We start from the raw sequence: 23,866 nt of genomic DNA, 5'->3' as shown, positions 1-23,866 counted from the left end.
ATTTACTCTCTATTAGATTCTATTAGAAAAGGTGGTTGTTAACCTACTAAATTAATTTTAGGATCTATGAATGGTTGTGCCCTATAGATTGGAAAATACTGCTTTGATCATCTCGTCTCTGCTTACTGTCCAATCCCCTGAGTAAAATATTGTGTCTCATAAGATTTTCTTACATAGCTAGGGAGAAAATGAACCAACAATCAGTGTGAGTATTTCTGCTTGTTTGCGATCTATCTCCCACCATAGAAGATCAAACTGGGCTTCTGCCTGGCTGTAAGCTCATGGCCTCTGTCAGTTTAGTTGTACAAGGCTCCGCCAGGAGACTGGGCATTTACAGAACTGAATTTCTGACTCTGCAAAGCTGAGGGTCCCACCCTAGACTTGGCGTCCTCTCTCATTCTGGGTACATGCAATCACCAATACTGTCAATACTTCATTTTAATATCACCTTCTCTGGGAACCTTCTGTTAGGGGCTGAATTATGTCTGCCCAAATCCATATGTTGAAGTCCAAACCCCCAACCCCAGTGCCCCAGAAAATTACTGTATTTGGAGGTAAGGCCTTTAAAGCCCTATGTCCTTCTGTCCTCACAGGCAAGTGGCATGCTTGGAGAGTGAAGCTGGGACGGTGAGGTCCAGGAATAGAGGGTGGAGGCACACTGATGGTGGCCAGTTCAGGACCTATCTCAGAATAATGCTTAAAACAAACACTTAGGATTACGAAAAAAATCCATTTTATTGAAAATCCTGGATGGAATGTAAGAAATAAATTTGTGATATAGTAATATGCTTAAATGGATGCTTCTTTAATATGGATGCTTCTTTATTAACAATGTAATAAGCCCTAGAAGCGGGTCTAATGGTCACTGTAATTTTGAATAGCAATGAGCACAAACAGTAATTCAGGGTGAGATGAGACGACTGAGATTTCACTTACTGACAAAGGCACCAAGTTGTGCTGATGCTGCTGTGGTTTGCTACCTGCATTCATAGTAGAAGGAAATGCTAAGTTGTAGTTAGAAGCTAGTGAAAATGAGTAAGTTAGTTAGTTAGCTGGTTAGTTAGCTAGTAATTTTTTTCCATCCACATTCTTGGTCCCCTGAATTTTGTCCATGGGCCCCATGGTAGAGCTTCTGCCCACGCAGAAGTGACCATACAATGCAAGACACAGCTTACAAGTGACAGCTTCCCAACACACTTCCCTGGCCGGGGAGGGCCTCCCCCAGGGCAGGTACACCCTTGATGTTTCCCCAAAAGACACAGTTTCTTCCTGAGGCCCTCCTGGAGCCCTCGCCATCTAACCCCTTGGACCGGGGGTCATCCCTGCATTTCCTGCAGGTCTCCAGCTTTGATCAAACACACAGATGCCTGGGTCTGCAGGGTCCAGGCTGCGTTACATACTGCAGGACGGAAGGAACAAATCACCTGGCTGAAACGCGGACAGATTGAAAACAGCTGGTTGGAACAGTGTGACAAGTACCAGGGTGCCGTGGTTGGCCTCACACGCACAGATGCATGCATAATCAAGAATTTCAGAACTGTGGGAAACACTCCCTCTTCAGGAAGCAGCAGAAGCCCACATGGCCTGGGGGCAGAGGGCCGGCTGAGGGGCCTTACCTGCACACAGCACAGTTGTGCAGGCAGGGCCTGTGGGGTGGAGGAGGAGTGTGGGGAGAAGCAGTACCTAGGATCAATCCTGCAAAATGATGGGAAATTACTCAGTGAAGTTCAGAAGAACACACTGACCCCTGCTTGACTAGGGCTCAAGGCAGGACTCATATTTCTAGCAAAGTCTGCAAAAGCATGTGAAGTGAAATAATGGGGAACAGATTGAAAACCGGCCCAAGACGAGTGGGAGCGCCAGGGGTCAGAGTTCAGGCAGCGTTTCTGGAAAGAGAATAAAGAGCGTGTTTCTTGGTTCTAATTTTCACATGCCTGAACTATGCAACCAGACAAATATTTGTGGATCTCCTCCAGCGCTGTAGAGCCCGTCATGGGAGCCCGAGGAGGAATGTTCCTGCATACCAGTCTCCCTGCCGGCCCCAGATTGCCCTGCAGTTCACCCTAGCTCTCAGGAACCCCGAATTTCCCAAAGGAAGCTGCAGTGGAACCCAGACTGTCTGCTTCCCCGGGTTAGGCTGCTCACACCTCCCACCACCTCTGAGCCCCAGTCTGTGCTCAGAGCTGGGGGGTCACTAGGCTTTGGGGGAGGGGACATGGGGTCTGGACACTCAGCTAAGGGCTCAGTGGGCTCAGGAGGAGGACGGAGGATGAGCACACATTTGTCCGTGGTGCATCTGACTGTCACAGGGTGCGGGTGAGCCTGAGAGAGTTGTCACAGCTGGGCAGACGGCTCACATCCCTGCCCTGCGATGTCTGCAGCTCTGTAAACCTGGGAATGTGGAATTCCACGGGCCTGACTTTGGCCAAAAGGGCAGAAGCCTAATGTGACATATCTGTCTATGACTTCGTTCACATAGCTGCTTAATAAAGACCCGGGAAAGACTGCCCTGTTCAGTCAGCCTGTTCGTGATACATTCTCCTGGCTAACTACCGATTGGACCATACTGTCCACTCTAAGACACATAATTTTTCACAGTCTGACATTTCTGAAACCCAAACGCTGCCACCAGCCAGGAGGTGAATTGCGGCATCACTGCAGGAGCAGTAGCTCTGTCACTGGTGTTGGTGATGACACGAACAGCTAAAGTTTAAATTAAACTTGGGTGTCTCTGGTTTTTACTGAAAAGTCACATCACCATGAACATTGAAAGGAAACGTTGTTTTTAGCATATAAGTTTGCCTAAGATGTACACTACCCAATAATGCAATTGAAGATATAGGACAGAGGCTCACCTCTTATGCCTGACTCTTATGCTACACCTAAGGGTGGAAACTCCCTCTAAGAAACCTCCAGGGACTTTCCTGGTGGCGCAGTGGTTAAGAATCTACCTGCCAATGCAGGGGACATGAGTTCGAGCCCTGGTCCGGGTGGATCTCACATGTCGCGGAGCAACTAAGCCTGTGTGCCACAACTACTGAGTCTGTGCTCTAGAGCCCGCAAGCCACAACTACTGAGCCTGCATGCCACAACTACTGAAGCCCACGTGCCTAGAGCCCGTGCTCTGCAACAAGAGAAGCCACCGCAATGAGAAGCCCTCGCATGGCAACGAAGAGTAGCCCTTGCTCACTGCAACTAGAGAAAGCCCGCGTGCAGCAACAAAGACCTAACGCAGTCAAAAAACAAATAAATAAATAAATAGAATTTAAAAAAAGAAACCTCCAGGTGATTTCCAGAAATAGGTAATTCAGATAAAAAGATAGCAAGACTTTGGACTCAACTAATCAGAGTTGGTTTTCACGGCCCCCACCAAAAAAATCCTCAATGAAAAATACTAGATTACAAAATAATGTACATTTACTGTGGAGTTTTCTTTTTCCCAAATAGCTGTTATTAAGTTGATGATGTTCTAACAAGTTGATGACTTGTTAGAAGCAAGGAAATGTCACAGTTCTGGACTACACATTTTGAGATGCATTCCACAGCTTTCTGATGGTTCCTGCTCTGCTTTCTCTCCCAGAGATACGTCCTTCACTCCACCACCTGGAACGTGGCTCTGAAGTGAGCATCTGATCCTCTCACTCTGGAGTGAATTCCAGCAATGCGTCCGCAGGGTTCCATGTCAGGGGCTCTTTTCTTCACATCCCAGTGTCCTGTAGACCCTCTGAAATTATAGACACAATTGTATTTGTGGGCAGCATTTCAAGGAACGTGGCCATAGCTTTGTTTGGATTCTCAAAGAGGTTTGTTCCCAGACCTCCAAATGAGGTGCACTGCCTACAGAAAAGCATCCACATTCCTTCACATGTACATTAGCCCATCCACAATTTGGACCTTCTGCTGCCTGAGTTTCTCCCTTGTATTCTATAAATCCAACAACTGTGAAGCACTTGTAATTCTTCGAATGTGCTGGGGTATTTAATGGTTTCATATTACTGTACCTGCAGCACCTTCTGGAATGTTCTCCCCATACAGCCTGCTTGCCCTTGCCAGCTGGCACCCTCTCCTTCATCCTTCAATGTCCCCTCCAGGTATGAATCCCTCTGCACAGCTTTGATCAACCGCCTGGAGAGAAACAGCTTCTCCCTGATACGGCTTCAGCATCATCAACACAGATCTGTTATTGTGCAGGTCACGGCACTGCAATCCTGATCCTTTCCACTAGGACCGTATTTTTTCTCTTTGCGTCCCAACACACTGCTGGCCACACAGCAGGTCTCAATAAACACATGTAGGAGAAATGAATCTTCCCAATAAATATTAATACTTTTCCCTCTGGAATTCCCAGATTACTTTATCTTGATTTCATCAGGCCTGTGTGATAGCTATTTGCATGCAATTTTTACCTGCCTCTGCAGAGTGGAGGTTATTTGAGGGCAGACAGTACCTGTGGTCCAGCTTTGTAATCTGTACAGGGCCCTACATGGGATCTGATGCAGCCGGTCTGTTCAATGCGGGATCAGGACCGGTTCTGAACGGGATTTCTCATGCATCCCTGCACAACAGTTCATTATGGTGCTGGAGATGTGCAGCCTACCTGGCTTGACTTTCAATTGCCTTAACTTGCTCACATCAGAATTTGTTAAGAAAACATGAGACTAGTACATCATTTGTTTTCTGCTAAAGTATTTGTTATAACATTGTCTCTCGGCCTTCAGCTGTTTCAGAATCAAGGATTTTCTGAAACCTCAAAAAGTTGAATATAAGTGCCCATCCTGTTGCAGGAAATCCTTGTTTTAAATCTTCATTTTAAAAAAGATCAACAGAAAAACCAGTGACAGGGGAAAGGCAAATTTTAGGTTCAGAGACAACCTTCTGTGCTGTACAACTATCACTTTACTAATTGTCCCCCCAACAGACATGGCCACTGGACATTCCTTCTTTGAAAAAGGACCAGAAATCCTGGAGGCATAAGACCTTAAAACTGCTTTTAGGTCTCCTGTATTAATTAGCCCAAGACCTTTCCCTCCACCCCTCTTAGCATGCCTGCAGAGCAAGACAGAAAAAGGTGAGATTCAAGCCAGACGACACCAGGCTTTGCTCTCAACAGTCATCGCCAAGCTAGTCTGAAGGCTCGCTCCTGTGGTCAGAACCCTGGTTGCCACACTTGAGGGACCAGATGCCCTTTCCTGGAGGTGACCGCTCATCAGCACTCACTGGGGTTGGTGTGGGGCAGCCAAAGCTTCGGGTGGGCTGACCAGAAGGCTCTGGGAACCCTGAGGGATTCTCTGGGTTGGGGAATGTGGGTATACTTCCATCATTTCTACACTGTTGGGAGCACAGCTCTGGAAATAACTGGCAAATTCTCCAGGCTGGGCAGGTTGCAGGCCACCACCAGAGAATTTGGGCTGCTGATGAAGGAGCCTCCAGGGTGAATTGTGACTGATGTCTGATTTGCAAAAGGGAACAAATTCTGATTTTCTTTTACCACTAGCCGGTATACTCTACCTATCTCTCCCAGCTGAGCATTTCTATGGTACTTGTGGTAGCCAGCTACTACGATGGCCCCCAGGGAACCCCACTTCCTGGTTTAAATGCCCTTGTGGAGTCTCCTCCAACAGGGTGCCAGGTAGGTCTGTGTGACCGTTGCATACAGTGTAAGTAATGGCATGTCACTGACATGATGAGGTCAGAGGAGAAACCATGGCTTCGGTCTTGGGGCTAGCCATCTTCTCTCATCACTTGCACTGGGGGAAGCCAGCGATCATTTTATGAGCAGCTCTATAGACTGACCTGCGTGGGGAGGAAGTGAAGCTTCGGTCAAATAGTGAAGAGCTGAGGCATGCGGACAGCAGTTTAGACTCCAACTCTCCAGCCGCAGTCACACCCTCAGATGAGACTGAGGCCTGGCAGACAGCTGGGCTGCAGCCTGTAGGAGGGCCTGAGCCAGAAACACCCAAATGAGCCACTCCTGATTTCCCAACCTCAGAGACTGTGTGAGTCTTGGAGTAATTTGTTATGTAGCCATAGTTAACTAAAACAGTTCTTATGAAAATTTTCAGAACTTCAAAAAATTATTTACATTCATGAAGTATCAAAATACTGTGAGATTATTATGACGCTTTTCAGAGAGTGAAAATTAGGTTCAAGGAGATTGACTTAACTAAGATCCCATTGATCTGTGAGCCAGCTGCCATTAGAAATTAAAACTTCAAGTTTTAGCACCAGTGGAACCTCTTTTGTGAATTTCTGTTCATTTTTGTTTGAAGTAAATGAGAAGAAAATGTCTTTCTTAAAGTCTCATGGCAGTCCAGGTGTGTGTGCCTGGCTGATATTGCTCATTAAACTATATTCCAACACAGTCTTAAAAGCCATGAATGGGGATGAGTGGAGAGCAACTATGGAGCAGGAAATATCTGTGGTGTAGAGACCAGGGAGTGCTCTGGCTCCTGCGATTACGGGGGACTGACAAGGTGAACTACAAGGAATTCACATTAATGCCGCATTTTTCATGCAGTGGTAAGAGCTATAGCTACAATTGTACATGAAGGTCTCGTCATTTCTGTTATAATGTTCATACGGGTTTATAGTGAGATGGGAAACCCCATTCCAGCTGAAACTCTTAAAACACAGTCTTAGCTTGGAAATGAAATTTAAAACAAAACAATAGCTAAAGGCCTTGTCTCCCTTCCTCACCTACCAGGGCTATATATTCTCAGAGAGACCTGATCTCTGGCTTGAATTACGTGAAAGTACAAAAAAGGAAGAATTTTAGTGTACAGAAAATATGGACTATTGCCCCAAATGAGGGTTTCTCCTTCATTTTGTTCCCAGGATATTGAAGATGGAATGACCCTGAAGGGTGAGGGTAGAAAGAGGTGACTCTGCCATCTGACATTACAAAGACAGTGTAATTGAAGTGCTTATTGTGTGGAATGCACTGTTCTGTATTTTCTGAATATCAACTCATTTATTCTTTCCTGTGCTCTTGTTTGGAACCCATGTGGAACACACTACAAGATATTAGCGAGGAAAGTAACAAAATATTCGTGAGAAAAGTTAACATCTATTAAGAATGTGCCAGGCATTATTCTAACCACTGACAAACATTTATTTGTTTAATTTTCACAACCATCTTATGAAGTGCTACTCTTATTATCCACATTTTATATACATAAAATCTGAGGCACAGAGAGGTTTAATATCTCACTGAGAGTCACACAGTAAGAAACTTTCTGAGCTGGAATTTGAACCCAGGCCATGTAGGTGAAAAATTCATACTCTTAGCCATTATTTTTTTCACTGAAATGGAAATTCATGCCTTCTTTTTGGATGCGAAGCCTAACTATTGTTTTGTAAATTAAAAAAAAAAAAATTCAAATCAAAATTTCCTTAGGGGAAACTTGACAAAATGTTCTAAAGTTTATTCAGAAAAAAAAATAGCTTGGAAATTCTAAAAGAGAAAACAATGAAGGTAACTTTTCCTAACAAATTTTTAGTAGATATTGTAAAAATTATAATGATTAGTACGGTACTGCTATTAGGGCCAATTAATTAGTGGAAAAAATAAGGAAGTCCAGAATCACACAGAAACATACATAACTTTGCTAAACCTTCTTAAACAATCAAGGAGAATTTCACATCAGTGGGAAAGGAGTTACCAAATTGTGATTGTCACAATCAGCCAAACTTTAGGTGGAAAAAAGTTAGATACCCCCTCTCATGTTTTACATCAAAATGAATCCCAAATGGTTTAAATAATTAAATGGCAAAAATAAAACTATGAGAATAGCATACAAGTCAACATCCATGTGATCTTTCAGGATGTCGACAAACTTGCTGGGCCTGACAACAAAGGCAAAACGCACAAACAGAATCATTAGATTTGTCCCCATAAAGATGTCTGCCTGTGATAAAATAGTAAACAAAGGTTAAAGACAAAGACACATTTGCAACATATGTGATAAACAAAGGATTAAAAACTTTAATATAAGTAGGTCTTGAAAAGAGAAACAACCCTAGGAAGAAGATGATGTGACCCAGGAATACTGAAGTCACAAAAGAAGAAATGCAAAGTGATAACATCTGCAAAAAAGATCAGCCTCACTAGTAATCAGAGATATGCAAGTTCAGAGGAATTCTCCCTCGGTCTCTCTCTCTCTCTTCTCTCTCTCTCTGTCTTTGTCTCTCTCTACCTCTCTGTCTTTTTCTTCCTTGTTCTCTGTCTCTCTCTCTCTGTTCCTCTATCTCTGTCTCTCTTGGCCTATTGGATGAACAAAACTTAAAAAGAACACTAATAATGAGTTTTTGGAGGACAAGTGGGAAAAGATCCTTAAATGTTTTTTTTTGAAAGTGATTCACTCACTATGAAATACTTGAGAAAATATTGAAAACTCTAAGAAAACAAAAGTTCCTCACCATCCACCATCCCCCGCCTGAAGCTGATCTTGTCACCACGCATATTTTGTGCCCACTTGGCTGTCCCAGGAGACATCCTCAGCGAGCCCCATCTTCCACACGGTGCAGAGTGTGCTGATCATTGAATCTGGGCCTCCCCAGACAGATGGCTGCCCTCAGCGGCAGAAAGCATACTTGCCCTGCCATGATGTTCCTGGTGCTGTGTGGGACAATTAGTAGACACCCTGTGGATGTTTGTGGAGGGAGGCATGAAGTCCACGCCTTTGTAAATCTCTCGGAAGTCCCCCAGAAAGCCCTGAGGGCTCCAGGGCTCATGTCGTGAGCACAAGCAGTGAGGTGAGCTCTGGGACCAAAGCTGGCCCAACCAAAGTGCCTTGACAGAGGGGTGAGGTGACAGCCATGCTCCAGGGACCACGGCCACTGATAGTGATTCCCATGAACAGGGGGCCCCTGCATCACTCCCTCAGCACCACCCACTCCAGACAACTCAACAGATGTCAGGGAGGGGGGTGAGGGGCCAAGGGCTTCAGGGACAGTCTGATGACCTGGACCCTAAACAACTGATAGCAGCTGAAGTCCCTGCCTACTGGGTCCGTCCCACCAAGTTTGAGTGGTTGGTGAAAACATCACCACAGAACAGCCTATTGTGGTTATAGCAAGCACTTAGTGATAATCCAATATATCACTGGATATAACTTCGACTTTTGTGAACCTGGGCAAGTGACACAGTCTCTGTGTATCCATTGTCTCCTCTTCTGATAAAAGCAGTGCCTGCTTCACGGTGCCAGGGTGGGAAGGAAAGTCCTGGAAGGTAACAGAGCATGGCAAATGCTGGCTTTAACTGTTAATGGTTATTGTTATTGTTACTGTGGATTTCCCTTCTCAAGAAACTCATGAGGATGTTGTTGAGAGGGTCACAGTGATGGGTCCATTGGCTCACACCTGTTCTCAGGGGACTGAACCATCAAGCAGTGAAGAATGTCAGGCTCAAGTATTGTATACACCTTATATGTGCAAAGCCTGACTCTTTCTAGCTGTGTGAACTGGGCCAAGTCCTTATCCTTTGAGCCTTAGTTTCCTCACCTGTAAAATACAATGAATGATGGTTGTAAGGATCAAATCACATAATAACTATCAGCCGTTAGTCTACCCTTATACTGAACAGGTGTATGAGCTAAGACAGTGTGTTAGGACTCTGCAGTGAAATAGAACCAATAGGATACCTATACCTTTGTCTATATAGCTATATCTATCTATATCCTATCCTATCCTATCCTATCCTAATCTGTCTGCCTATCTATCTATCTATCTATCCATCTATCTATCAATCTATCATCTATCTATCAAAAGGGGAAGAGAGACATAGAGAGATTTATTTAAGGAATTGGTTCATGCAATTGTGGGGGCTGGCAAGTCTGACATCTGTAGGACAGGCTGGCAGGCTGGAAACTCAGGGAAGAGTGGAGGTTGCAGTCTTCAGTCCAAATTCATTAGGGCAGCAGGCTGGAAACTCAAGCAGGGTTTCTATGTTACAGTCTGAGGCATAATTTCTTCTTTTGGGGGAAAACGTCAGTCTTCGCTCTTAAGATTTTCTACTGATTGGATGGGGCCCACCCGTAATGTGGAAAGTCATCTGCTTTACTCAACATCTACTGATTTTAGTGTTAATCGCACCTTTAAGATACCTTCACAGTGACATCTTGACTGGTGTTTGACCAAAAAACTGGGCACCGTAGCCTTGTCAAGTTGACACACAAAATTAATCATCACAGTTTTGTAGCTTCTCCAAGCCTCAGTTTCTCAACCATCAAATGATGTCGATAATACCGAAGTTATAACATTTTTTAAACAAATATCTTTCCCATATGTTTTGTGTTCCAGGAAGTTCTAGGTGCTTGAGATATAGCAATGAGCAGAACAGATTCTACATCATCAATGAGCTCACATTTCGAGGTGATGAGGAGGGGACTTTATTTAATTGCTGTATAGACTGTCAGATATCGATAAGTGCTAGGAAGAAAAACAAAGCAGAAGCTGCTGTTGAGAAGATTAAATGAGATAATGTAGACAAGGGGCATAGCTAAGGATTGAGCAGACTTTAGGTGCTCAGTTGATGTGGCCTTCCTTCCTTTCCCATATCGCAGTGTAATGTGATAAACAATTTTCTTTACCTTACCAGAAATTATATGTTTCCCCTTCTTGGCATAGCCCATCTTTCAGCAAATCTTGATCATGCCTGTGGCCTTCAGGCAAACACTGGGAAAATGGTAAAAAATATACTTTTGCTTCCCGAGGTGCCTAAGCAAAGTTATTTTATCCCTGGGCACAGAAATCTGGAATTTTAGAAGGGGTAAAAAAAATTGTTTTTAATTTATTTTTTATTGAAATATAGTTGATTTACAGTTTATAGTTGTTAGTTTCTGGTGTACAGAAAAGTGATTCATATATATATGTATGTATGTATTCTTTTTCATATTCTTTTCCATTATGGTTTATTACAGGATATTGAATATAGTTCCCTGTGCTATAGAGTAGGACCTTGTTGTTTATCCATTTTATATGTAATAGTCTGTTTCTGCTAATCCCAAACTCCCAATCCATCCCTCCCCCACTCCTCCTCCCCCTTGGCAACCACAAGTCTGTTCTCTATGTCTGTGAGTTTGTTTCTGTTTTGTAGTAAGTTCATTGGTGTTATATTTTAGATTTCACATATAAGCGATACCATATGGTATTTGTCTTCCTCTTTTTGAAGTACTTCATTTTAGTATGGTAATCTCTAGGTCCATCCATATTGCTGCAAATGGCATTATTTCATTCTTTTTTACAGCTGAGTACTGTCCCATTGTATATATGTACCATATCTTCTTTTTCCATTCCTCTGTTGATGGGCATTTAGGTTGTTTCCATGTCTTGGCTATTGTAAATAGTGCTGCTATATAGAACATAGGGATGTATGTATCTTTTTGAATTATAGTTTTGTACAGATAAATGACCAGAAGTGGAATTGCTGGATGATATGGCAACTCTATTTTTAGTCTTTTGAGGACCCCCCCATACTGGGATCTCACTCCAATGAGCATGGTACATTACATGGCAAAGGTGAAGGGATTTTGTATATATAATTAAGGTCTCTAATCAGTTGACTTTGAACTAATCAAAGGAGTTTCTTATGGGTGGGACTGACCTAATCAGGTAAGCCCTTTAAAAGAATTGAGCCCTCCCTGACATCAGAGAGTTTCTCTTGCTGCCATGCTGTGAGGAAGCCTCTTGAAGGGTCCATAGGGCCAGAGCTGGAGTTGAGGATGCTGAGGATGGTCCCCAGTCAACAGCCAGCAAGGAAACGGGGACCTTGGTCCTACAACTCCAAGGAGCTGAATTCTGGCAACAACCAGTGAGCTTGGAAAAGGACACCAAACTTCAGAAAGGCATACAGCCTGGTAATGCCTAGATTGCAGACCTAAGAGTAAGAGGGCTGGGCCACACTGTGACCAGACTCCTGACCCAGGGAAGCTGTGAGGTAACGAATGTATGTTGTTTTAAGCTGCTAAGTTTATGGTGATTTGTTACACAGCAACAGAAAACTAATATACCAACCGGGCCAAAATGCAAGGAGATTGTAGATGAACTCCTGCTGAACAGAGCAAGATGGGGGAAGGAAGGGAGACACCTGGAGAACACCTAGTACAGCACCTCAGGGGACCTGGCTACCCCAAAGACAGCACTGCCTACCCCCTTTTCCAAAGATTCTGAGCTGGGAAATCTAGTAGGTGCTATACTAGTTTGCTCCTGACCAAGGCCCAGTGGCAGGGCAGGGCATCTGCTAAGGCTGACAGGGTCAATGCCCTCCTGATATTCTGGCATGTTCCATCTAGCCCTGTGGATAAAGCCTCAGGAGATAAGTGGTTCAATACCAGAGCAGTATAAGGCTCTGCAGCATCTTGCCCCATAGAGGACTGCTGACTTATGGGGAGCCCCTGCCCTTTCCCACCTGGATCCGGGCCTTCTTTATCTTAGGGTCGGTCTTGAGCCTCAGCCCACTCCAGGTACCAAACACTGTGTGAGTTATAACACTTACTTGTGAGTATCCCCAGCTCAAAGCAGCATACACAAACAAGGGATTCATTTGCTCATACAGCTGGGAACATCCAAGTGTGGGTGGGGAGGCCCAGGGACAGAGGAGGTCTTGGGATGCTCTCTCCCATCTCTGCTTGGATCTTCTTGGTTTGATTTCCTGACTTCACACAGTGGTAGGGATGAGGCTACAAGCAGATCCAGCATCACATCCTTCCAACTTTGATCTGAGATGCAAGGCAAAGGCCTTTTGTAGGTCACCACATTGAAAAATCCCAGTACTTTGGGTCACATACTGCTCCTGAACCAGGCACTATGGCCAGGGCAGTGGGGTATACAGCCTGGTTATGTAACAACATATGGCCAGAGGTTGAGGACATGTAATTGGCCATTATCTAAAACCCATCAGCATGGTGGAGAGGAACTGTTCCCATAGAAAGACAGATAACTGATACTCATTTCTTTGATATTTCAACCTATTGATCTAGTTTGTCAGCATGTGTTTATCATGCATATATGCTATCAGTTGGAAGAAGAACTTCTCTTTTTTTTTTTAAACATCTTTATTGTAGTATAATTGCTTTAAAATGGTGTGTTAGTTTCTGCTGTATAACAAAGTGAATCAACTATACATATACATATATCCCCATATCCCCTCCCTCTTGCGTAACCCTCCCACTTGTGCTATCCCACCCTTGTAGGTCATCACAAAGCACTGGGCTGGTCTCTGTGTGCCATGAGGTTGCTTCCCACTAGCTATCTATTTTACATTTGGTAGTGTATATATGTCCATGCCACTCTTTCACTTCGTCCCAGCTTACCCTTCCCCCTCCCTGTGTCCTCAAGTCCATTGTCTATGTCTTTATCCCTGTCCTGCCCTTGGTTCTTCAGAACCATTTTTTTTTTTAGATTCCATATATACGTGTTAGCATACGGTATTTGTTTTGCTCTTTCTGACTTACTTCACTCTGTATGACAGACTCTAGGTCCATCCACCTCACTGCAAATAACTCAATTTCATTTCTTTTTATGGTTGAGTAATAGCCCATTGTGTATATGTACCACATCTTCTTTATCTAATCATCTGTCGACGGACACTTAGGTTGTTTCCATATCCTGCTTATTGTAAATAATGCTGAAATGAACATTGTGGTACATGACTTTTTGAATTATGGTTTACTCAGGGTATATGCCCAGTAGTGGGATTGCTGGGTTGTATGGTAGTTCTATTTTTAGTTTTTTATGGAAACTCCATACTGTTCTCCATAGTGGCTGTAGCAATTTGCATTCCCACCAACAGGGCAAGAGGGTTCCCTTTTCTCCACACCCTCTCCAGCATTTATTGTTTCTAGATTTTTTGATGATGGCAATTCTGACTGGTGTGAGATGATACCTCATTGTAATTTTGATTTGTTTTTCTCTAATGATTAGTGATGTTGAGCATCCTTTCATGTGTTTGTTGACAATCTGTATATCTTCTTTGGAGAAATGTCTATTTAGATCTTCTGCCCATTTTTGGATTGGGTTGTTTGTTTTTTTGATATTGAGCTGCATGAGCTGCTTGTATATTTTGGAGATTAATCCTTTGTCAGTTGCTTCTTTTGCAAATATTTTCTCCCATTCTGAGTATTGTCTTTTTGTCTTGTTTATGGTTTCCTTTGCAGTGCAAAAGCTTTTAAGTTTCATTAGATCCCATTTGTTTATTTTTGTTTTTATTTCCATTTCTCTAGGAGCTGGGTCAAAAAGGATCTTGCTGTGATTTATGTCAAAAAGTGTTCTGCCTATATTTTCCTCTAAGAGTTTTAGCGTGTCGGGCCTTACATTTAGGTCTTTTATCCATTTTGAGTTTATTTTTGTGTATGGTGTTAGAGAGTATTCTAATATCATTCTTTTACATGTAGCTCTCTAGTTTTCCCAGCACCACTTATTGAAGAGGCTGTCTACTCCCCATTGTATATTCTTGCCTCCTTTATCAAAAATTAGGTGGCCATATGTGCGTGGGTTTATCTCTGGGCTTTCTATCCTGTTCCATTGATCTATGTTTCTGTTTTTGTGCCAGTACCATATTGTCTTGATTACTGTAGCTTTATAGTATAGTCTGAAGTCCAGGAACCTGATTCCTCCATCTCCGTTTTTCTTTCTCAAGATTGCTTTGGCTATTCGGGGTCTTTTGTGTTTCCATACAAATTGTGAAATTTTTTGTTCTAGTTCTGTGAAAAATGCCATTGGTAGTTTGATAGGGATTGCATTGAATCTGTAGATTGCTTTGGGTAATATAGTCATTTTCACAATGTTGATTCTTCCACTCCAAGAACTTGGTATATCTCTCCATCTGATTCTATCATCTTTAATTTCTTTCATCAGTGTCTTATAGTTTCCTGTATACAGGTCTTTTGTCTCCCTAGGTAGGTTTATTCCTAGGTATTTTATTCTTTTTGTTGCAATGGTAAATGGGAGTGTTTCCTTAATTTCTCTTTCAGATTTTTCATCGTTAGTGTATAGAAATGCCAGAGATTTCTGTGCATTAATTTTGTATCCTGCTACTTTACCAAATTCATTGATTAGCTCTAGGAGTTTTCTGGTAGCATCTTTAGGATCCTCTATGTATAGTATCATGTCATCTGCAAACAGGGACAACTTTACTTCTTCTTTTCAGATTTGGATTTCTTTTATTTCTTTTTCTTCTCTGATTTCTGTGGCTAAAACTTCCAAAACTCTGTTGAATAATAGTGGTGAGACTGGACAACCTTGTCTTATTCCTGATTTTAGTGGAAATTGTTTCAGTTTTCACCACTGAGAATGATGTTTGCTGTGGGTTTGTCATATATGGCCTTTATTATGTTGAGGGAAGTTCCCTCTATGCCTACGTTCTGGAGGGTTTTTATCATAAATGGGTGTTGTATTCTGTGAAAGCTTTCTCTGCATCTATTGAGATTATCATATGGTTTTTATGCTCCAATTTGTTATTATGGTGTATCACATTGATTGATTTGCATATATTGAAGAATCCTTTCATTCCTGAGATAAACCCCACTTGATCATGGTGTATGATCCTTTTAATGTGCTGTTGGATTCTGTTTGCTAGTATTTTGTTGAGGATTTTTGCATCTATGTTCACCAGTGATAGTGGCCAGTAGTTTTCTTTTTTTGTGACATCTTTGTCTGGTTTTGGTATCAGGGTGATAGTGGCCTCGTAGAATGAGTTGGGGAGTGTTCCTCCCTCTGCTATATTTTGGAAGAGTTTGAGAAGGATAGGTGTTAGCTCTTCTCTAAATGTTTGATAGAATTCACCTGTGAAGCCATCTGGTCCTGGGCTTTTGTTTGTTGGAAGATTTTTAATCACAGTTTCAATTTCAGTGTTTGTGCTTGATCTGTTCATATTTTCTATTTCTTCCTGGTTCAGTCTCAGAAGGTTGTGCTTTTCTAAGAATTTGTCTATTTCTTCCAGGTTGTCCATTTTATTGCCATATAGTTGCTTGTATTAATCTCTCATGTTCCTTTGTATTTCTGCAGTGTCAGTTGTTACTTCTCCTTTTTCATTTCTAATTCTGTTGATATGAGTCTTTTCCCTTTTTTTCTTGATGAGTCAGGCTAATGGTTTATCAATTTTGTTTATCTTCTCAAAGAACCAGCTTTTAGTGTTATTGATCTTTGGTACTGTGTCCTTCATTTCTTTTTCATTTCTTTCTTTTTTTTTTTTTCATTTATTTCTAATCTGATCTTTATGATTTCTTTCCTCTGCTAACTTTGGGGTTTTTTTGTTCTTCTTTCTCTAATTGCTTTAGGTGTAAGGTTAGGTTGTTTATTTGAGATGTTTCTTGTTTCTTGAGGTAGGATTGTATTGCTATAAACTTCCCTCTTAGAACTACTTTTGCTGTATCCCATAGGTTTTCTGTCATCGTGTTTTCATTGTCATTTGTTTCTAGGTATTTTTTTTCCCCTCTTTGATTTCTTCAGTAATCTCTTGATTATTTAGTAGTATATTGTTTATTCTCCATGTGTCTGTATTTTTTAGTTTTTTTCCTGTAATTGATATCTAGTCTCATAGCGCTGTGGTCAGAAAAGATACTTGATATGATTTCAATGTTCTTAAATTTACCAAGGCTTGATTTGTGACCCAAGATATGATCTATCCTGGACAGTGTTCCATGGGCACTTGAGAAGAAAGTGTATTCTGTTGGTTTTGGATAGAATGTCCTATAAACATCAATTAAGTCCATCTCGCTTAATGTGTCATTTAAAGCTTGTGTTTCCTTATCTATTTTCATTTTGGTTGATCTGTCCATTGGTGGAAGTGGGGTGTTAAAGTCCCTACTATGATTGTGTTACTGTTGCTTTCCCCTTTTATGGCTGTTAGCATTTGCCTTATGTATTGGGGTGCTCCTATGTTGGGTACATATATATTTATAATTGTTATATCTTCCTCTTGGATCGATTCCTTGATCATTATGTAGTGTCCTTCTTTGTCTCTTGTAATAGTCTTTATTTTAAAGTCTATTTTGTCTGATATGAGAATTGCTACTCCAGGTTTCTTTTGATTTCCATTTACATGGAATATCTTATTCCATCTCCTCATTCTCAGTGTGTATGTGTCCCTAGGTCTGAAGTGGGTCTCTTGTAGACAGCATATATATGGGTCTTGTTTTTGTATTCATTCAACCAGTCTATGTCTTTTGGTTGCAGCATTTAATCTATTTACATTTAAGGTAGTTATCAATATGTATGTTCCTATTACCATTTTCTTAATTGTTTTGTGTTTGTTATTATAGGTCTTTTCCTTCTATTGTGTTTCCTGCCTAGAGAAGTTCCTTTAGCATTTGTTGTAAAGCTGGTTTGGTGCTGCTGAATTCTCTTAGCTTTTGCTTGTCTGTAAAGGTTTTAATTTCTCCATCGAATCTGAATGAGACCCTTGCTGGGTAGTGTAATCTTGGTTGTAGGTTTTTCCCTTTCATCACTTTAAATATTTCCTGCCACTCCTTTCTAGCTTGCAGAGTTTCTGCTGAAAAATTAGCTGTTAACCTTATGGGGATTCCCTTGTATGTTATTTGTTGTTTTTCCCTTGCTGCTTTTAATATTTTTTCTTTGTACTTAATTTTTGATAGTTTGATTACTCTGTGTCTTGGCATGTTTCTCCTTGGATTTATCCTGTATGGGACTCTCTGTGCTTCCTGGAATTGATTGACTCTTTCCTTTCGCATATTAGGGAAGTTTTCAACTATAATCTCTTCAAATATTTTCTCAGTCCCTTTCTTTTTCTCTTCTTCTTCTGGGACCCCTATAATTCGAATGTTGGTGCATTTAATTTTGTCCCAGAGGTCTCTGAGACTGTCCTCAATTCTTTTCATTCTTTTTTCTTTATTTTGTTCTGCAGTAGTTATTTCCAGTCTTTTATCATCCAGGTCACTTATCTGTTCTTCTGCCTCAGTTATTTTGCTATTGATTCTCTCTAGAGAATTTTTAATTTCATTTATTGTGTTGTTCATCATTGTTTATTTACTATTTAGTTCTTCTAGGTCTTTGTTAAACGTTTCTTGTATTTTCTCCATTCTGTTTCCAAGATTTTGGATCATCTCTACTATATTACTCTGAATTCTTTTTCAGGTAGACTGCTTATTTCCCCTTCATTTGTTTGGTCTGCTGGGCTTTTACTTTGCTCCTTCATCTGCTGTGTATTTCTCTGTCTTCATATTTTGCTTAACTTACTGTGTTTGGGGTCTCCTTTTCACAGGCTGCAAGTTCTTAGTTCCCATTGTTTTTGCTGTCTTCCCCCAGTGGGTAAGGTTGCTTCAGTGGGTTGTGTAGACTTCCTGGTGGAGCGGACTGGTGCCTGTGTTCTGGTGGATAAGGGTGGATCTTGTCTTTCTGGTTGGCAGGACCACATCTGGTGGTGTGTTTTGGGGTGTCTGTGAACTTATTATGATTTTAGGCAGCCTCTTTGCTAATGAGTGGGGTTGTGTTCCTGTCTTACTAGTTGTTTGGCATGGGGTGTCCAGCACTGGAGCTTGCTGGTCATTGAGTGGATCTGGGTCTTACTGTTGAGATGGAGATCTCTGGGAGAGCTCTTTTTTATTACATGGGGCCTGGATGTCTTTGGTTGTCCAATGTCCTGAACTCGGCTCTCCCACCTCAGAGACTCAAGCCTGACACCTGGCTGGAGCATCAAGACCCTGTCAGCCACACAGCTTCAGTTTCCAGCAGTGCAGCAGCCTCTCTGGTTCAACAACGTGAACTTCAGGTGTTTTCAGCCAGCCCAGTACTCTGTAACAGGTGGTGAGACCCTCTTGCTTCTACTGTGGGAGCCTTTGAGTCAGCAGTGCAGTCAGGCTGCCTTCCAGCCAGGTAGAGCTTCCCTTTATCAGAGCGCTTGTTGATACCAACACTGTGTAAAGCACTCCATCTCTGCTGTCCTTCACTGGGGTTTTGGGTGGAGTGTGCTTCGGGACCTCAAGGAGTTAAGGGTACATCTCGGTGCCATCCTTTCCTCACTCCATCATGTCATCAGGATTACTGCCATCTTTCAACTCGCCTGCCTCTGGGCAGTCCTCGACCACACCTCATGGGCTCACCAATGCCAGATGCTTGTACACTCAGCAGTCCCACCAGTGCTGCCCTCCTGTCTCTGTCATGGCTTCTATATGGTCTTCCTCCAACTGAAGCTCTTGCAATTCTTATGGCTCATTCCACCAGCTTCTTGGCATTGATTATGTGCCAACTGGCGAGGGGTGACATAGATTCACTTAAATTGTTTCAATGCCAAGCTGAGTGACTTAAAAAAACACTCCCAATTTCCCAATCCAACCCACCCTCCCTTTCCCCCCTTGGTGTCCATATGTTTGTTCTCTACATCTGTCTCTATTTCTGCTTTGCAAATAGGTTCATCTGTACCATTTTTCTAGATTCCACATATATGCGTTAATATACGATATTTGTTTTTCTCTTTCTGACTTACTTCACTCTGTATGATGGTTTCTAGGTCCATCCATGTCTCTACAAATGACCCAATTTCATTTCTTTTTATGGTTGAGTAAATAGTCCATTGTATATATGTACCACATCTTCTTTATTCATTGGGATTGACATATATACACTACTATGTATAAAATAGATAACTAATGAGAACCTGCTGTATAGCACAGGGAACTCTACTCAGTGCTCTGTGGTGACCTAAAGAGGAAGGAAATCCAAAGAAAAGGGGATATATGTATACATACAGCTGATTTACTTCTCTGTACAGCAGAAACTAACACAACATTGTAAAGCAACTATACCCCAATTAAAAAAGAAGAAAAAACACTTGCAGAGCCCAACATCCACTTGTGGATCTGTGTGGCTAAGGTTAGTGGGAATCTGAGAAACAACCCATAACAAGATCCCCTAAAGAGCAGAAGTCCTGCAAAGCTGTTAATTCAGAATATGGTTTATTTCAAGGTTAAAATAATGAACTGTATCCATCTATATACAATCTACTTTGCCCTATCAGCAATAAGTGTTTTCAAGTATCATTTATGCAAAAGCTTTATACCTACAATACAAGCAAAGACAAGCACTGGTTAGCTGGGGTTTTGCCCACCTATTAAGTCACTGTCATCAGGAAGGCTGATCTCCCTATCAGAGGCTTAAATGTCTCAGGGTTGAGGCTCCAGCCCCGAAGTTCTGAGGGCTCTGTAAAGTACACTTGAGTAGAGTGGTGTGGCAGTTTGCTAGGGCTGCCCACATTATGGGTGGCTTAAACAACAGAGGTTCATTTTCTTACAGTTCTGAAGCTGGAAGTCAGAGATCAAGGTGCCGGTCTTGTTGGTTCCTTCTGAGGCCTCTCTCCTTGGTTCTTGGCCCATCATGGCATGATGTTTGGGAACCACTGTCCTACACACCACACCTAGACCTTGTCACTGAAATGATTCAGGGCACAGCAATGCTTGAAAAAATGATGTTGTAGGAAAAAAAATCACTGAAAGAAAAGAGAATGGGAGGGAACGTTAACAGTAGATCCAGAAATTTCTATTTATTTTTTGAAGCTGGAGTATAAATCACAGGTTTTGTTGGAGGAGAAGAAGCTGACAGCTATAGGCCGAAATGCAAGTCTAGGGGCTGCATGGGGAGAATCCATCCGGTAGAACCCTGAGACTGCAGTGTGGAGGGAGATGGCAGGAAAGGCAGGGAGGGTAGTTAACATCTGGCAGGTGGCTGCAGCAGCTACGCCCCCCCATGTCACCCCACAGCTCTGCATCTGTGTGTACATGAGACCTGCAGGGGACCCCAAAAATGGCCAGTAAAAGGAAAGTTGTCTATGATAGAAACAGCAACTAGGATATGATTCCATTTTTGAAAAATGAAATATGTGTGTGCACATGTATAGAGAGCCACACACAGAGAGGGGAACCAACATGTCATGTGATTATTTCAGTTTGGTAGGGTTTCAGTGTTTTCTCTTATGCTTTTAAAAGTTGTTTGGAAATGCTAAATGCACATATATCAGTTGTATAATCAGAAAAAAATAAAGATAAAAATGTGACACTTTATGAATACACTGTAACATGTCTGCAAGTGGCCTCCTGGCTGTCTGATCCATCTACTTGGCACATCATTGTCCGAGTAACATCCCTACAATCTTGCAGCCAGCACTGCGAGGGCTCCATTTGCATCCCCCACTGTGCTCCCACCTGAGACAGAAGTGCATGAAAGCCCTGGGCTGACTGGGGGCATGGTGAGCGCGAACCCCTGTGACACTGAATCTACGCAGGGGCAAGCTCTTAAAACATTGCTTCTCTTCTAAAACAAACATCTTTATTGGTTTTAAAAAATATATTAATTAATTAATTAATTAATTTTGGTTGCACCGGGTCTTAGTTGCTGCACACAGGATCTTCATTGCCACGTGCGGGATCTTCGTTGCAGCATGCGGGATCTTTTTAGTTGCGGCATGCGGGGATCTAGTTCCCCGACCAGGGATCGAACCCGGGCCCCCTGCATTGGGAGTGTGGAGTCTTACTCACTGGACCACCAGGGAAGTCCCCAAACATCTTTATTGCTGTGGGAAACAATTACCATGTGCATTTTCAAGTGCCTTTCTCACTTATGGCTTCTGGTTTATTCCCATCTGCAGGTGGGCTTGCTGTCAGTAGGAGTATCTTGGTAGGAATGTTCAAGAAGTACCCAGTAGAATAAACTCACTTAGCCATTTAGGGGCTTCCTATTGGTGTCTGCCCAACCTTGACTATTTAATGATATCCTCCATATGGCGAACTCACGGTGGATGTAGATACTGTAACACTCTCCCATGGAGAGGTGGATTTGTTTCCTGGAACCTGGGCCGGCCTGTGAGTGCTTTGGCCAATAAAGGGTGAGTGAATTAACGCTGTGGCAGGTGAGAGGGTTGGCAGGGCCACCTCGGGCTCCAGGAGTCCTGAACTGCACTGTGGGGGGCTACAACACCCTGCTGGGGACCACGTGACCTCAGGGAGAAGGATCCGCTGAACCCCACCTTCTAGCATGAGGCATGCGAGGGAGGCCATTTCACACCCTCTGGACTAGGCCGTCCAGCAATTGGACTCCACTGCACAGGCCCTGTCAAGGCTGCAAGGCAAATGGCTCCACTGAGATGCACCCCAAAGCCTGACCCACAAAATTACACTTTAATAAACCGATGATTTTTTTTTAAGCCTCTAAGTTTTAGGGTGGTTTGTTGCACAGCAATAGGTGACCTGAGCACCTCTGTAAGATGGACATCCGTGCTGGCCAGCTCCCTGCCCTCCCCTGGTGGCTGTGGACCCATGCCCTACACTGGTCACAGGGCCAGCAACTGGCCCCATCTTCAGGCGGACCCCATCCGCAGCTCTGCTTTTGTGTTCTTGACCCCGCCAACGCACCCTGACTCCCAAGGTCATAATGTATTCCAGTGGGTTTAGCGAAGCCTGCAGGCGCTCCTGCAGCTTGAAAAGGCAAACACTAATCCTGCGGTTGTTGCCCACACTGAAAATACACAGTGATTCGAGAGGAAACCACGTGCCTTAAATTTGGTGCTGTTTGTTTATTTTTTTAATGTTTTGTAGAAGCCAAGAAAAGAATTTCATCAGACACAGCGACCTTTCAGTGATTCAGTGGGTCATGGTGCAGTTACCTTGAAACCGAAAAGAAGCCAAATTCACTACCTGATAGCTGAGAGCAGCTATGTATTTACCAATGCCATCTTGCAGTAGTGAATCGAGTCAGCCAACAGGTATTTCCTGAGCCTCCACATGTCCTATTTTGCCAGGAGTGGAATTGAGAAGATGAGCAGGACCTCACTCTGGCCTCAGTGGGCCTCGGTCCAGTGGCAGAGATATACCAAGCAACAAAGACTAAATCCCTTCATGGGTAGGGATGAAAGGCCTAACCACCAAAGAAGGGGACTTACTGGCTCATGGAGCCAAAACTTCCAGGTGGATCGCAGCAGACGCAGCTTGACTCAGAGCCCACATGAACAACCGTGTTCACTGCTTCGTTCATCTATGTGACTTTTTCCCTCCAGGATAGATAGCAAGATGTGGGTGGCTGGCCAGTGAAGGCTCCCCTTTCATTCTGATCGCCACCACACACTCTCCATCTAAAGCATGGTGCGCCTTCAGTTGATTAGTCGTCATACGTCCTCTACTGTGAATTTCCTTATTCCCAAGTTTTGCCCATTTATCTTAGTCTGTCTTTTACTTTTTGATTTGTAGAAGTTATTTTTATACTCACTGTTATTAACCCTTTGTTTTTCATTGCTGTTGAAAACACTTTTTTCCAAGATGTTGCATGTCTTTAAATTTTTTTTAACTTTTTATTGTGAAATAATTATAGATTCACAGGAAGTTGCAAAAATAGTACAGAGAGACCCCATTATACCCTTACCCAGTTTTCTCCAAGGTGACATTTTACAAAACTATAATACAATTATCAAAATCAGGAAATTGACATTGCTAGAGTTCTGTGTTGCTCTATCATGCATGCCGATTCCTATAACCACCATAACAACCAAGATACAGAATTGCGGCATCACAGCAAAGATCTCCCTCCTGCTGCCTTTTTGTAGTCCCACCCACACCCTTTACCCCGTGAACCTTGACCCTGGCACACTAATGTATTCTCTAGCTCTATACTTTCTCATTTTGAGAATGTTCTGTAGTGGGGTCATACAGTGTCTAACCTTTTGAGATTAGCTTTTTTACTCAGCATAATGCCCTTGAGATCCATCCAAGTGGATATGTGCATCGATAGTTCCTGCCTTTTTATTGCTGGGTAGTAGTCCATGGTACAGATGGACCACAGTTTGTTTAACTATTCACCCTTTCAGGGACATTGTGGTTGTTTCTAATTTTAAGCTATTACAAGTGAAGCTGCTATGGCATTCATGGACAGG

Source organism: Balaenoptera borealis (genome assembly GCF_965194805.1).
Source record: "Balaenoptera borealis genome assembly, chromosome: 8".
Classification (NCBI taxonomy): Eukaryota; Metazoa; Chordata; class Mammalia; order Artiodactyla; family Balaenopteridae; genus Balaenoptera; species Balaenoptera borealis.
The sequence above is the reverse complement of the archived record's forward strand: the minus strand, read 5'-3'. Positions refer to the sequence as shown.